This window comes from Eptesicus fuscus, chromosome 13 (genome assembly GCF_027574615.1).
Source record: "Eptesicus fuscus isolate TK198812 chromosome 13, DD_ASM_mEF_20220401, whole genome shotgun sequence".
Taxonomy (NCBI): Eukaryota; Metazoa; Chordata; class Mammalia; order Chiroptera; family Vespertilionidae; genus Eptesicus; species Eptesicus fuscus.
In genome coordinates, this window is record NC_072485.1 from 21,608,553 (window position 1) to 21,625,817 (window position 17,265).

At 44.0% G+C, this 17,265-nt stretch overlaps 1 protein-coding gene across 1 annotated transcript in view; it reads left to right on the plus strand.

Moving 5' to 3' along the window:
• MAML2 (mastermind like transcriptional coactivator 2) overlaps positions 1–17,265 on the plus strand; it is a 350,306-nt gene that overhangs the window by 154,293 nt on the left and 178,748 nt on the right.

Sequence of the window (17,265 nt, forward strand, 5' to 3'; positions counted from 1 at the left end):
CTGAGCTGTTTCTCTCTCTTTAGATTGAAGGGTAACAGTTGGCATAATGACTTTTCATTTGAAAGGTGTACTGAAGGTAAGGCCATTGTCACAACATGCAGTACTGTGTTGCTGGGAAGAAATCTAATGTCAGGCAGCATAATACAGACTTGATAGACACTCACACAGATGTAAGCACTTAGGGACAAAAGCAGAATGAGCCCTTTCTTGGGGATGCTGTCTAATCAAATCCAGGCATGTGCACAGCCCGCAGCTCTGCCTGGCCATTTCGCTGGGCAACGATTATGAAAATTGGATTCTTTTTTTCCGAAGAGGATCAAAATTAAAATTCGGCCGAGCATTATCTTCTCCCCGCAATGGCCATGTCATTTTTAGAAGAGATTGTGTCGCCTAGAAATCCTCCTGATCCCTTTGTCCCTCCTCACATCTAATCCGTGTTCAAGGTAGCCGCAAAACTGGGTCCCAGACACAGCCAGAGAGGCACACGAGACAATTAACACCTACCTCTTGGAACACTGGGGACGATTAATAAGATATTGCGCCGCAGCTGCATGTGTTTATGTTTACCGCAATCGAGCTTGATTAAAGTTGGCTTTTGTAACATCCTCTGATTCCTCGTGGTGTTTTAGGAGATTGGTTGCCCAGCTTCATTTTTCATCTCATGGGGAATCGCTCCTGCGGCCACGTCCAGATCTACACCAGAGATTAATTGATGTTTCTCCGTGGCTGGTGAAACAGCATAGGAAGGTCATCCCTAAACCCTGGCTGGGGGGGACATTGAGCTCTTCAGAGCAGATGTATTTTTCCCACCCCTGGCTCTGCCTCCTGATCAAAGTGAGAGTGATTTGAGAGAGGTGGCCCCTCACTCAGTCGGATGCTGCACCTCTGCTCTCTCTCCCTGGGCATTAAAACCAGGCACTGATGTGTGACCAAGTCCTCATCCTGGCAGCCGACGTCAGTTTATCACAGAGTCGAGCCCGCATCTCTAATCCCGCCCTATAAAGCTGCCTGAGAGTTGCACAGCTCCACGGATGTCTTTTATTGTGTTTCTAATCACTTTTAATGTGGTCTTCCTACTGTTTTTATAAGTGTTGATTTCTGAGCCTGGCCATGTCAGCAGAGAGAGAGGGTGGTGGAGGGGAGATGGATTCTCATAAAAGGGTGCTATTTTAATAGTTCAATTCATTTTTTTAAGTTAGAGAATATAATATTGTAGATCTCATCAGGATTTAAATTGTATTCCAGATGCAGGTTCATATATAAAGAGAGAGTGAGAGAGAGAGAGCGCCAAGGTCTAAGGATAGTCGACCTTCCCCACTTCCCTCAAAAAGTCCCTCAAAAATACCACTGTCTGTATTTTTCAAAATGAGAAAAAGGAATTATTCCAAATTCCCAAGCTGAATTTCCTCTCAGAGATATTCCTTTCTCTCCTACCCCCTTTCTATTTTTAATGGATAGTCTTTTGATTAAATGTAGGCTTGGGGCTGCTAATAATTTCATGATAAATGTTTACATCAGAAACAAAGGTATCTGAAAACAATAGAAACTGGCTCAGTGTCCTTGCAGCTCCCTGTGAAGGAAGGTGTATTTCTAGGTGTGTTTTATGGCCTAGAAAGACTCAGCCCCAAGTAAAACCCCATCCCCCCGCGTTGTCAGATTTCGAATACTAAGCATGAAGCTACCTTGTAATTTTTGGCAGTGGCCTGTCATTTGGATACTTGTCTGCAAATGCTACTAATGTTATTTTGGATAAAAACTGTCTCATTACCATGTAAGTTATGAAAAGAAATGAACTCACATATCACCTGCATTTCTTCCTCTCTTCCTGTGTCATCCCTGTCCTCTGGTGATGCAGTGCATTCCCAGGGGATTGTAATGCCCCTGAAAATTGACAGTCACATTCTATTATAACATATTTTTTCCCATTTAATAACATGGTATAGGTAATGATTCATAATCCTCAAAGGGCCTCCTGCCAGTGACAACTGAACTCAGGTAATTGAGAACACCATGCAATTTGGCGGTGACTCCACTTTTATGGTTCAATCAGGAGTTAAAGCAACAGTATATCTGGAGAGGCTTTCAGTAAAATGACATTTTCCTGATACATTTCCATGTCTGCTTTACATATGTAACTCTTGCTTCTTCACACCACTGTGGCCTGAAATAAGACCAGAAAGGGCATATTTATTTCCCATTAGGTGAGGAGTCCAATAAAGACAGGAATGTTTTCTCCTTTTCACCTCTTTCTTTCTGGTGCCTAGAAGAGGGCTTGGCATGGAGCGTGCTCAATCATTAGTTCCCTCTGCCTGGTGACACGTCAATCAGGAAACCAGTCTTTGGTGTTGAGGTCCCATCCATCAGCATCACTACATCCGAACTCCCCAAGGGCCCTGGAAACCCTGGAAGGATTAGAGTGACTGGCAGGATTACTTCCATCCTAGAACCTGATGGCCTTAATTAGGAGCCCTTGGTGCCAGTCCGTCAATCATCATCTCATACAGCTCAGTTACAACTAGGGGTGACTTCACTTTTTCAGTCTTCTCATAGACCCTCATAGGATCAGAGCTGCATCCTATTCTTACTGAGTGGCAAGAAAATGGTGAGCCCACCCAAAAGGATTGCTCCCTACTGTTCATCAACGGCATCCCAGATTAGACCCCAGGCACCTTAGCTCTCTCCTACCTCCATATGAAGCCCAGGCCTTACACTCGACGGCATGAATTTTCTCTCAAAATCTGTGTTAGGATCAAGGACAATAATTTACGTATGTAAGTCACCTAACATGGTATCTAGCATGTGGTAAACATTCAATAATGGATAGCTTGTTCATTTTTATGAGTTAAACTTTAAAACATATCTTCCAATAACTATGAAGTATCACAGATATTAAGTTCTTAATATCACAGATATGGCGACAACATTATAGGGTTAAGGAAGTGTGGCCTTGCCAGGGAAATTGACCTTGCTTAAAGTTCTGCCTTTTTTTTTTTTCTTCAAGATGCCACTAACTTTATTTAAAGGTCAGTTCATCACACTTAGATATATTTACTGTCACAGAAACTCCTTAGAGGGGAATAATTCAGTGAGTACACTAATTCGATTAAAAATAAATTGATTTTATAATGTGGTTTTCAAACTTTTGACCAAAACAATTTTCTGATTTTTTATTAACTACAAAAGGCAAATATTGTGTTGGCAGTGTCATAGATAACATGAGTTGTCAGATGAGATATTAAACATGTATAGTTTTAATTTTTAATAAATATTTGAAAACATACCCCAAAATGTCCATCGATCTTGGACATGAGAGAAAGTAGCATTCTTATCCTTTTCATTAAATGTATTGGCGTGACACTGGTTAACAAAAGTATACAGGTTTCAGGTGCACAGTTCTATAACACATGATCTCTATACTGTATGGTATGTTTACCACCCCAAGTCAAGTCACCTTCAACCACCATTTATGCCCCCTATAGCCGCCTCCTCCACCTTCATCCTCCCCTCCCTCCCACACTGTTGTCCAGGTCCATGTTAACTCCTCTCTTTTGACACTAACTTCCTCCATGCTGGGCAAATGACAACATCTCTGACCCTCATCTTTATCTGTAAAATTCAGGTCATGGTACTTAACTCCCATGGTAAATGTAAGGAGATAATGCCTGTGATTCCACATTCGAAACAATAGAACATTATGCAAATCGAAGCATCATTTTTCTCCTTTGCAAATGTATGTTATGTGAATTGAGGACAGCCTATATTTTTCATTCACAGTAGGTGAGTATTAGAATGAGGTCTCAGAGAGTGTTGGCACAGGCATAAGCAACTGATTTCCTATTTCCTTGGTGTGTTAAGGATAAATATCACTCCACGTGGAGGAAGAGGATGATGAAGCTCAGGTGTGATAAGGTCTGTGGACCCCTTGTGGTTTTTACAGCCAGAGGCGATGACAGCAGTTTGCTTCGAGCACACACACACACACACACACACACACACACACACACCAATTCAACTAGAGCCAGGGAAATTTTTGTTGGCTTGCATTTGAGATATGTTTTTAAATTGCAGAACAAGGTTTAATTTGGTTTTCATATCCTCTGATAAGGAATAGCATCTCTATGCAAGAAAACCTGACACTCCTTTATTCTTGCAAGGATGGTAAAAATTTCTGGGTCACAAAACAAGCAGTAGAGGAAGAAATGAAGGTGCATGCAAGACTCCAAAAATAAATATTCCTCTGTGGTAATTATTAGCAGGCTTGGATGAAGAAGTTGTCAGCCTCAGGAGTTTGGGCCGTCTTTCCCTCTAGTCTTCCCCTTGTTACTTTGCTCAGTGTGGCTTGTGTAACGTGCTAGGCAGGGGCTGCTTCGCCTCATGTTTCCCAAGGAGCTTAAAAATGCTGGATGGCAATTATAAAACAACACCTTAGGGTTTATGGGCTCCAAGATTATTATGGTAGCCAAAGACCAAATCAAGAAGGTGGTCCTTAAAACAAACCCACCATCAGAGGGAAGCAGCAGCTACAGATACGAATTCCCACGGGTGCCACGAGAGGCATTTAATTCAGGTTGTCAATTAATTGAATACATGCTAGGCTTTGTGGGTATCCCTCAAGTATATGACACACTCCCTCTTCTCAAGGGGATTATTGTTTCACTCAGGAGATCAGACTCACAGGGCACTTAAATTATAAAGAAAAATAATTGATGTCTCAATGTTGACGATAGAATTTCAGACAAGGGAAATTACTGAAAATTGGCATGTCCCAGGGAAGTCTTCATGTGGGATATGCAACTGGTAAGAGCCTTCCGGGACAAATAAGGTAGACAGCCCTCCAATCGTGCCTTCCGTTCATGCGGGCTTTAGGACCCTTTGTGACCTCACAACTGGCTGAGCGGGGCAGGGTTTTCGTTCTACTGAATGAAGAAGAAGAGAGGTCGGTGTGCCCTGCCCACAGGGCCATGTGGAAGGACCGGAGCGGGAGACCGGGCCATCTCCTGTACTTGCCTTGACAATTCTCAGTCGTTGCTGCTTAAATGTTTCCATTGCCATTTTACTCCACTTGGTGCTTAGGACACCGGAGACGCTCCACAAACGTTTCCTTCTGTCCCCTGGCCCTAAAGAGAGGCCAGTGATAAAATGGCCACATTTCCAAAAATCAAAGAGCGAAAAACAAGAATATATGTCTTCTGCCTCTCTCCGGGGAGGAGATTCTCATCAGAATGATCCTGGAATGAGGTGGGAGCTGAATAAAGGGAGGAGTTAGGTTATGACTTTGGAGAAGGAGAGAGACGAGAAAGCCAGGAAACCCCTGTCCTTGCGTTCTCCACATGCAGCATTGCCCATGACCTACTTCCTCGCTTCCTGGAAGTATTTCTCCCGCAGCTTCCATGGCATTCAAGGAGCTGCTCCACCTCCTCTTCCTGTCACGGGTCCTTCAGCCTCCTTCACTGCCCGTTCTTCTTCATGTCACCTCTTAGATGTCGCTGCTCGGTAGAGTTTAGTTTCAGCTCTTTGTCTCCTGCCCCTTTCCTCCCCCAGAGCTGCCTTCGCCGTGTGGGTCGCTCTCAACATCTTAGCATCTCCTGGCAAACTTGGTTTCTGCCCTGAGCCCTAGTCCCGGACTTCCAGGGCTTCCCAGTCCCCTCACATGGAACCTGTTAAAAATGCAACCGTCACACTGAAAACAGCTCCTCCTTGACTTCACTCACACGTGGAGTCTAAAGAACAATATAAATGAGCAAACAAAATGGAAACAGACTCATACAGAGAACAGACTGATGGTTACCAGAGGGGTGGGGGATAAGGGGACTGGGTGAAAAAGGTGAAGGCAGTGAGACGTACAGATTGTTGGTTATAAAATAGTGACAGGGATGTCAAGTACAGCATAGGGAATATAGACAATAATATTGTAATACCTTATGGTGCCAGGTGGGTACTGGAAATATCGGGGGAACACTTTGTAAAGTATATGATTGTCTAACCTCTATGGTGTACACCTGAAACTAATACAGAGTAATATTGAATGTAAATAAAGACATACATACACACATACGAAAAACAGATCTAAGTAGAAAAAAAAGAAAGAAAGAAATCCGGTTCCTCTTCCCAGTTTCTTCCTTACAAGACCCCTTTCCTTAGAACACTTTTCTCCCCTCATTTCCTGAGTGCCACAGGACAAGCATAAAAGTTATTCTCTATGTTTGAGTCTCTTCCTTTGGTGGTAAAACATTTCCTTCAGGATGGTTGTGGCTGATGGCTGCAGTCTGTGCCCATGTGCTCTGGGACCCATCCTGCCAACAGCCCCCGGATTTCAGAGCCTGTGGCAAAGGGGAGGAGGTGTGGAATGTTTGCCTAGGCACGAATCCAAAAATTATTGTGCTGGGGTGAGAGGAGGGGAAGGATGTCAGGAAGGAAGTAGAATCTTATCATCCATGGCAACTGGCAAGAAGGATGCCCATTAGGACCATATCCACACTTTGCACTTTGGCTGCCTCTCAGCCTGTGGTGTTCTACACGCTGAGAGGCTGGAAAACATCTGAGAGGGAATTACTCATGTTTTTCCATCCCTGCACATGTGCGTGGCTGGTGTGAAGTTCGTGGTGTAAGGGTCTCTCATTCCATAATGTATCCACCAAAAGACATTCCCACCACCTTTTAAAAAAGTATATTAAAACCAGCTGAGTGGATTCATAGGGTGTTGCAGCAGGACAAGTGAAATGTAAACGCACACTCTCTGGGATTGTAAATGCCTTTAACACAGACACCGCTTCGTGTGAAATTTATTGCACTACCGTATTGTGTTTTCATGGCATTGTTTTTAAGGATAAGATTGGAGAACAAAAAAAAAAATGCATGATTGGAGAGGAGGAGTTTTACCCTACATTTTGAAACGTGGTCATCTTTGTCTAACGGACACAGAGCTTCCTTTTTCAGGTGTTAGAACTAATACATGAGTTTTTAATATCATAATATCTTACCTCTCAGGTAAGAGGGCATGAGCAATGACCAGGTGAGGGAACAAAAGCTGCCCCCTCACTCCCATAACTTGAAAAGGGACCTGGCTTTTCTTGCTACAAAAATGAGCAGACAAGTCACCCAAGTAGGAGACGGTCTGAAGGCCACTAAGGAGCCTCGGGTGTGCTTGGGTAATGAATGCACCTGGATTAAGGTTTATTATCTCCTTTTGCTTTGCTGATGAGCCATGAGCTACCTCCATGAGGGTTAATTGAAAACACTTGTCAATTCCGGCCATGGAAACCATGGCCTGCTATGAGGTTTTAAAATGTGTTTATTCATTCACAAGTATTATTGAGTACCAGTTATGTGATGAGCACAAGTCTAGATTTTGGGGACACATCAGTGTACAAAAAGGACCAAGGCCTCAACCCTATTTATCAGAACACACTGTAATGTTGGTCAAATTAGCATTTGCTGCCTAAGCATCTTACTCTACAAGGCACTGTGGGAAGTTATTGTTGGAATATCGAAGGCATGGAAGGCATGGTCCCTGCCATCATAGAGGTAGCAATCTAGTGAAGTGTCAGATTTAAGGGTTAGTGTGTCAGTCCTCTTTCTTCAGAAGGACAGTGTTGAAGATGGAAAGGATGTGGGAAAGGTCCTTCAGCAGAGGCCCCTACCCTTCAGGAAAGCACAACCCTTAGTCCCCTTCCATGTGGCCTGACTGCCTTTACATGCACGCCTGCCCCTTGGCCACTGCCACCCATGATTTAGTTTCTACCATCATCCTAGCTCCAGCTCTGATTTGACTCTTTTGATTGGACTTTGGGACACTGTAACGTGGACAGTACCTATTTTCTGTTTTATTAGTCTCATGCATGCCTTGACAGCCAGAAGAGACACTTCCTTTATATGGCATTTATTTACACATGTAGCTATTAATTTGTTTTAAAAAGCATTTGTTGAACATCAATCATGTGCAGACATTTTACTGAGGCACTGGACACAGAGATACTCTCATGGATTGCAGAGTAGAGTTGGAGGCTCAGAAAAATAAACCAGAGATTTAATACAATATACAATGTCTTGGGAACACAGAGGAGAGCACCTACCCTGAATGGGCAGAGTCTTTAAGCATCAGGGAAATTAGTCAGGCAGAGAAACAAGAGCTGGGTCGGAGGCGACCATAAAAACATGTGTGATAAGGCGATATAGCACCATTCGGCTGTTAATAACAACAGATAATGTATATTGTGTTATTCTCCTTAACTCACACACAATCTCACAGGCCAGTTCCATCTTCCCTGAGGTAGGTTTTACCTCCATCCCCTCTCTGTTTCCACCATCAATTACCTTGGGGACAATAGGAAGGAGGAAGAGGAGAAAGGAGGTGAGAAAGAGGACAGACAAGTAGGAACAGAAGGCTAAACTAGGTTGCACCCACTCAAAAGTAGAGAAAGAAGTGAAACTACATGCAGAAGCTACACTGCTCTCTCACCCTTTCTCCCCACAGCTTTCAGCCAGGTGCTTTCACCAAGAAATTCTGCTGTCATTCACCACCTGGTAATCCACTCGTCAGCCATCTCACCCCTCATTATGAATAAAGGGAACCCATGCTCACCTTGCTTAGCTTCCTGTCAAAATGTAGAGTGTGAGGCATAATGGGGATTCTGGAACTAGCTTCAATTTTCTAAAAAGCTTGGTCCGCAGGCAAACTGTATCTGTGATAAGATTGAATAAACTCCGCAAGAGGCCAATTTTCAGTGCTTTTCACTGAAATGATAAAAATGATTACACTGGCACTCTGCTGAAGATGAGAAGCATTGATTAGCTGTTATCTGTGTCTTTGATTAATTTTTAAATGGAAAAACATTAATTATTACTTAATTAATGCAATTGGGAAGAAAAGTCTGTCACCACATGATATGGGGCAGAGGGAGGAGAAATAATGAGCGGCTAGGATTTCCTCATTTGTTAAAAGCCTGGAAAACACTAGCCAAGACGTTGGAGAGAGCTGCGCTCCACCCACGCGATTCGCCCTGACCCAGGAAAAGGAACTGAGTGCACGTACACTCTCTTATACTGGGTCTTCCTGAAACAGCCACTTTTGCTGTGCACCACTCTCTTTGTATAATAATTCAATAGTAATAATATATATAACACATAATCACTCATATAATAGTAACCAAAATAACTCCAGACCAGAGATGCTGCTACATCTTAAATAACACAGGAATAATACAAGCTTTACTTATCTCCCATTCTTTTTTCTTCTCCCATTGACGGCTACAATTCTGACACCAATTCTGATGTGGGAAAGTGGGAGGTTCCCACACCAACAAGCTATTCTCCAACACCCGCTGGGTGTCCTACAGTTCAAGTCAATTCTGACACTTCCTGCACATAGTGTCACATCCCACAGATTAAGAGCTCTGTTCCTTCCCCTCCCCCTACTAACTTCAGGCTCACGTCATCACCTGTGCTGGCCAGCTATAGACTAGAGGTTCCAAAGACCCCCCTTCCTTGCATTCAATTAATTTGCCAGAGAGGCTCACAGAACTCAGAAGAGTATTATACTTACTAGATTACCCATCTACCTATATAATACCTATCTATATAATAGAGGAATATGCAAATTAGCTAGGATACCATAACATCACGACCAAACAGCAGGGACCTGAGGCTGCATGGCACCTGGTCTGGGTGAGGGACCTCAGGCCATACACCCCCACCCAGCAGGGCTTGACGGGGGACCCCAGGCTGTGCCCCTTGCCCTGCTGCTGGGCTGTGAGACCTCAGGCCGTGCCCCCCGCCCCAGCGCTGGCCCGGGGGACCTCAGGCTGCGCCCCCCACCCCAGCGCTGGGCCGAGGAATCTCAGGCCAGGCCCCTTGCCTGGCAGGGCTTGATGGGGACCCAGGCTGCACCCCCCGCCCCGAAGGGCTTGATGGAAGACCTCAGGCCACACACCCCACCCCGGCACCAGGCAGGGAGACCTCAGGCTGAGACCCCCGCCCCAGCGCTGGGCCATGGGACCTCAGGCCATGCTCCCACCCCAGCGCCAAGTTGGGGCACCTGAGGCCACACCCCCTGCCGGGCGGGGCTTGATGAGGGACTTGAGACTGTGCCCCCCCCTCCCAGCACTGGTCCAGGGAACCTGAGGCTGCATCCCCCACCCAGAGGGGCTTGATGGGGGTGGGGCCGGCTGGGTCTGGTTCTCCTGCATTTTTGAAGCAATGTGAGGGTGGTGGGCAGGTACTTGACTCTAGGTCCTGCACCCCAGACTGTGACAGGAGGGAGATTTTCATATGCATTTTACTAATTTTCTTTCATCTCTGACACTTCTATTCTAGAGAAAGGGCAAATAGCAATATTAAAATATTTCCTCTAATTAATTCCCTTTCAATTTGCATGAATTTCGTGCACCGGGCCACTAGTTTAGTATAAAAAGATATTACTCAGGAACAGCCAGATGGAAGAGATGCATAGGGCAAGGTATGGAGACAGGGCTGGGGAGTTTTCATGTCCTCTCTGAGTGTGCTACTATCCCTGAATCTCCACTGTTCATTTACCTGGAAGATCCATGAACACCATCCTTCACGGCTTTAGTGAAAGCTTCATTTATAGGCACGATTGATTATATCATTGGCCATTGGTGAATGAACCCAATCTTCAGCCCCTCCCCCCTCCCAGGAGGTGGGAGTGGGTGAGGGGGTGAAGGTGGGACTTAAAAGTTCCAACCCTCTAATCACAGGCTGGTTCTCTTGGCAACCAGCTCCCATCCTTAGGTGGGTCCAAAAGTTACCTCACTGACATAACAAAAGACACCTTTTTTTGCTCTTGTCACTTAGGAAATTCCAAGAGTTTTAAGAGCTCCCTGCCAGAAACAGGAACAAAGACCAGATGTATATTTCTTATTATAAATCACAATGGCGTAACAGAAATAAAGGAAAGAATGAGAGTTGGATTTCCAGAAAAACAGGCGTGAACAGATTTGCTCCCAAGGGTGTGACCAGATGACTTCCTACAGTTGGCCTCAGCAAGACCCTTTAGGAAGGGGCATCTCAAGCACCTGTCTCCTGGGTTGCCCCTCTCCAGGGCCTGAGAGAGGAGAGCGCAGTCTGTGGAGAAAGTGCTGGGTGGAGCAGATTGGCTGCAGGCAGGGCAGGAGGGAGGAGGGTAGCTCTTTGTTTCAGGGGTGCTGTCTTGTTCCTAGTACAGCCAAGTGCTAGCTCAGGATGCTCAAGGGAGCTGGCACTTTCTCTTCACCTTTAATCGTCCAGGTGTGTTGCTGTTGACTGACATTTGGAAACTGACTCTGAGGTTAATACAGAGTAAACTGTTCTCTATTAGGAGAGGCATTGATTCTTTTGAGCCTCAGTCAGTGATTTGCAATTCCCAGCACAGGAGTCAGTGAACAACAGGACTGAAGGCTCAAAAATTTTAACCCAACCCACTTATCATATAAAGAAGAGGATCAGCAGGGCAAAGTGTCCTGCCAAATGTCAAACAGGTGATTTGTGGTAGATTCATAATAATAAATTAACCCAACCTGAAACTGATGATAAAGCCCAACCCTGAATAGTGTGTACCTGTGTATTCCAAATACCATTGCTCTATTGCTGGTTCTTGGGAAATAACCCAAGTGGGATTACTCAGAAATTTTTCAAATTCACCTGCCAATCAGCACACCTTTATGACTCCTATGTCTTTGTAGCTGGTCTCCATCTATTGCATTTTATGTACTTCATTCCTTCACTGATTGTCTTCACAGAAGGATCCTGTGAGGTTCACATGGCACTGTGTCACCTTGCTCAGCGGGACCCCTCCTGTCCCTTTGCTCAGGGGACAATATGTAGTTCTGGGACCCTCAGTAGGCAAAGGGGTCTAAGTTATCTCACCAGGGCTAGTATTTCTCAAAGTGTGGCCCAAGGAATATCCATTCACACAGTGTTATTAGTAATACAGAGTCTGAGATCTACTCCAAAATACTAAATCAGAAAGGGGGCAAGAATGTGAATTTATAATAGGTTCCTCGGGAGATTTTAAAGCACACTAAAGATAAAAATCAATTCCCTGGGCTGTCTGGGTTTTATCTGGCCTGACCATTCTCATACCCGTGACTGAGATAATATGGTCTTTGACACGATAGATAGATAGATAGATAGATAGATAGATAGATAGATAGATAATAGATAGATGATAGGTAGATGATAGATAGATGGATCTTATTATATTTAAATAACATTCACCCACTCATTCAGTCACATTTTATTGAGGGCTTATTTAGGTACTGTAACAGAATTAATAAAACAGCACTTATATTCTATAGTAATTGCTTTGATATATTAAGTCCTTTATTTTACTACTATTATGTTACTACTATTATGTTCATTTAACAGAGGGACAAACACAGAGAGGTTAAAAAATTTTCCAAGTTTACAGAACTTATAAATTGTAGAGGCAGAATTTGAATACTTATAGTCGACTCCATAACCTGTCTTAACCACTACGTTGAATAGCCTCCTCGAAAAGAGATGAGTGAGACTCAATCATGAATGCAACTCTTCCACCCTCAGCCCCAGGAGCTCATAGTCTATTCAGTAACCCAAGACCTCTAAATTGGACATCAGACCTCTAGGTAGGCAATTACATGATGGTTGATTAACTGCTATAATAGGGCTATGAACAGAATGCTATAGGGATAAGGAGGAAATTATTAGTGCTCAAGGTGTCATAAAAGACCTCAAGAAAAACGTAGAGCTCCATGAGAACAGAGATCCTGTGTGTTTGGTTTCACTTAGCACAATATTTAACCAATATCAGATGCTAAAAATAATCCTGTTGAATGAGTGAATGAATTAATGAATGAGGTGATTCATTTCAGTTGGCCTTGAAGGATAAGGAGGAAATTTGGTGACAAATAAGAGGAAGGAGAATACACACAACCTGGAGGGGTAAAAGGCTAAAAATAGCTTGTTCTGAGAACAAAGATTTGATGTGACTAAGGGGGAAGCTTGCCAGGGAGGGGTATTGGTGGGAGTGAAGTGAGGAGGGAATAAAAGGTGGTAGCGAAAGTCTTATGTATCACCCCAGAGAATTCAGAGTAGTCCTCCAGGCAGCTGTCTTTAAGCAGGGGAGTGACAGGATCAGATTTCCTTAATGGGAAGACACCTCTGGAGGCCAGTTTTGAAGGTATAAAGTGGATTTGAGTGAAGAAAGTCTACTAAGAGGACAGACAGCTAGAAGGGGTGAGGGTTTGGGGGCATGAGATTAGGAGGGTCTGAGCTCATGCACAGGGGCAGGGGGAAGAGGGAAGGAGGACATTAGAAGACGCATGCCTGAGCCAGGGTAAGCAGGATTCAGGGACCAAGTGAATACAGAATATCCAGGTAAGACTCATGATTTTCTAACATAAATGGAAATAGGAATGTAAGAAGGAAAAGTTCAACATGGAGAGAGTGGAAGAGTTCTGTTTTGAACGGGTTAGGTTTGCATCATCCATAGGTCTTTCCAATGAAGATAACTTTCCAGAAGGCTTTTATCTAGAGGGCTGAGGAGCAGGTTTGGGATGGAAACATGGTGTTTGGCACCACCAGCATCAGAAAACATCCCTCAAGAAGAGAGTATGAAGGGGGAGGAGAAGAGGACTCAGGAACTACTCATAGTACATGACTTTCAGGGAGTGAGCCGTCAGTATGGCAGATCAAGCAGAAAAAGATACTGTCATTTCAAATCCTGCTGGTCTGATGGAAGGGTCACCTTGTGTGCATTCAGGAGAATTTCAGGAAAAGGCAACTCCTTTCAGAAACTTTAGACAGCTCAATGCGCCCAGGCTGAAACCTAGAACACAGCGCCTTTGTCGTATTGGATGCATTGGGCACCAGCTCTCCTTCACCTGTGAAAATACGCATGACATTTTCCCCCCAGTGACTGCCAAAGAGGCCAAGAATGCAAACTTCTCCACCAAAGCTTCAGCTGTTGGTATTCGGCCTTATGGCCTCCGTGGTGGCAAGTTAGGGACGTTTTGGAAGAGCAGCTCTCTCCTCGGGTCCTCTTTTTTCTGGCTTCCACTGGGTGAGGGAGCATGTGCCATATGGGTCTGTGCACCCCAGAGCAGAGCAGAAAACAAGAGGAACAACCTATTAAGTAAAATAACCACTTTCTTTTAAAATTAACTATATAAACATTACAACACTTATCCTTTAACTAAATTCAATTGGCTGATTGCGCTAAAACTGACTCACTGGATTCATTTGGGGGTTTTTAAGCTCATGTGTTTTTGCAGCCTTAGTGGGAGTTTCCCTGGGGCTGCCCATAGCCTGAAGGTCCTTTGCGATTTGATGGGTGTGTGTGTGTGTGTGTGTGTGTGTGTGTGTGTGTGTGTTAGTTAGAGAGAGAGAGAGAGAGAGAGAGAGAGAGAGAGAGAGAGAGAGAGACTGGTATTTAATTGAATTGCAGAGAAATGGCATTTTACATGATATTCCCTGTGCCCATTAGTCATTAAGATAACTGGTGTCCTCATGGTCTTGTGTTCTCCATGACATCTGTACAAATATCCTGCCTAAGAAAGAGCAATTCACAAAATTATAAATATTAATGCCAAATAAATATATTTGGAAAATATCCAACCTCAATGGAAGTCAAAGAAATCCTATCTAATAAAGAGGGAATATGCTAATTGACCCTCAGCCAATAAGGAGGGAATATGCTAATTGACTGCCCTGCCCTCAAAGATGGCGGCGCCCACAGCCAATAAGGAGGGAATATGCTAATTGACTGCTATGCTCCTGCCTCCAGAGTCCCCCAGTCTCCTCAGCCCCCCAGCCGCCCAAGGCCGGCCTGAGGTGCAGGCAAGCCTCAGATGGCGGCTGCCTAGCCACCCAGGGCCACCCGAAGCTCAGGTAACCAGAGCCGGCCAAGGCTTGTGCTGCCCACAGTGGCAGCAGCAGAGGTGTGATGGGGCGTCGCCTTCCCCTGAGGCTCCCAGACTGTGAAAAGAGGCAGGCCAGGGTGAGGGACCCCCCCCCCCCACCTCCAGTGAATGAATTTTCATGCACCAGGCCTCTAGTATAAATAAAAGCAACAATACAGTGCTGTTTTTCTCCTTTCACGTTGGTAAAGATGTTTTTAAAATTATAATACTCTGGATTGCCCCGGGAAATCAGAAAATGAGACTCTCACCCTTTGTGGTGAGAATGTACTTGTGTATAACCTTCCAGGACAATTTGTCAGTATGTATCAGGAGCCTTAAAAATGTTCATAATCTTTGACCCAGCAATTCCCTTCAGAATTTATCCTAAAGAAGCAATCAAAGCTTGTATAGTTAGATAGGTGAATTTTACGGTATGTGAATTACATCTCAATAAAGCTCTTTTTTAAATAAAAGAAACAGAGATATCCAACATATACTTATTAGTTTATTACCTATAACAGTGAAAAATTTGGGAAAGTTTAAATGCCTATATCTTTTAAATTTATCTTTATTGTTAAAAGTATTACAGGTGTCCCCCTACCCACCCCTTTGACTCCCTCCACCTTGTTGCCCTCTCCCTCCAGGCCTTCACCACACTATTGTCTGTGTCCATGGGTTATGTATATATGCATTTAAGTTCTTTGGTTAATCTCTCTCCACTCACCTGCTCACCCCTATATTATACCACACCCACTTAATAGAATACAGCCTTTTTTTTTTTTTTTTTAAGTTATACTGTAGTACAACCGTGTTTTTCAAAGTGTGTTCCCCAGACCAGCAACATAAATATTTCCTGGAAACTTGTTAGAAATGCAAATTAGGGATCTTTACCCTAGCCGGGGTCGGCAAACTGCGGCTTGCGAGCCACATGCAGCTCTTTGGCCCCTTGAGTGTGGCTCTTCCACCAAATACCACGGCCTGGGCGAGTCTATTTCGAAGAAGTGGCGTTAGAAGTTTAAGTTTAAAAAATTTGGCTCTCAAAAGAAATTTCAGTCGTTGTACTGTTGATGTTTGGCTCTGTTGACTAATGAGTTTGCCGACCTCTGCCCTAGAGGTACTATATCAGAAGTTGGAATTGGAACGCAGCATTCTTAAGAAGCCTTCCAGGTGATTCTGATGCTCACTGAAGTTTGATCACTCACTACCTGGAAAAACAATGGTCCTGTTAAATTGTAATGTGGAGCCGAAGCCGGTTTGGCTCAGTGGATGGAGTGTCGGCCTGCGGACTGGGGGGTCCCGGGTTCGATTCCGGTCAGGGGCATGTGCATTGGTTGCGGGCACATCCCTGGTGGGGGGGGTGCGGGGGGCGGCTGGTCGATGTTTCTCTCTCATTGATGTTTCTGGCTCTCTGTCCCTCTCCTTTCCTCTCTGTAGAAAGTCAATAAAATATATATATATATATATATATTTAAATTGTAATGTGGAAAAAAAGCAAAAATCAGGCTACAAAGCAATATGTATATATGCATGCCTCGATAAAATATTGGTAAGATATATTTGAAAAAAGTAACAGTATTTATCCATAAATGATAGATATATAGCTCGATTTTGTTTTCTTCTTGATATCTTTCTGTATTTTCCAAATTTTCCATGATAATTATGTATGATTTTTTATAATTTTTTTTAAAAATGTTATTTTATAAAGTTCTTGCCCTTGGAAGTTCCAGGCACCAGACATTTGGGGAAATATTGTTGCACAAGTTCAGTGAAGAGGAAAATAGAAAGGATGGGTAGCTTTCTCCCCTAATCAATTCTGTAGAGAGGCTTATGGTCCTTAGAATAGAATTTGACATTTTTTGCACTTGCTTCAGTTATGACAGTGCCACACTATCTGTCTAAGCATCATACATCAAGGGCATATGATGAATGGTGAGCATCAGATCTCAGACTTGATTTCCTTTTGACCATGACAGGGTGGTTTCCTTCTTTCTTTCCTGAGTGGTGTTCAGGGACTTGAGGTACATTGCCTGTGCTGTCCCGCTATGGAAGAGGTCAGTTTGGAGCTTTGTCACAATCTGTATCACTCTAAAAAAAAATCAAGAGCAACTTCTGCGTTCTTGGGAATTTCATATAAAGAGCTAAATGGTGAGAGCGTTGTTGGTACAATACTGGGATGGAAGAACCAGTGGCTATCTCTGGTGGCATTGGCCTTTTGTTCCGGGACAATGTGACATGGGAGAAAGGACAGGCCAGTTTCCTGATCAGTAGTTCTATAGCCTGGGGGTAAGTATCTAGTATTCTCTGGGTCTCGCTTTCTTCACCTTTAAACTGAAGGAGCTGACAAGATGATCCCTGAAGTCCCTTCCAGCTCTGAATTTCTGTGCGTTCATGA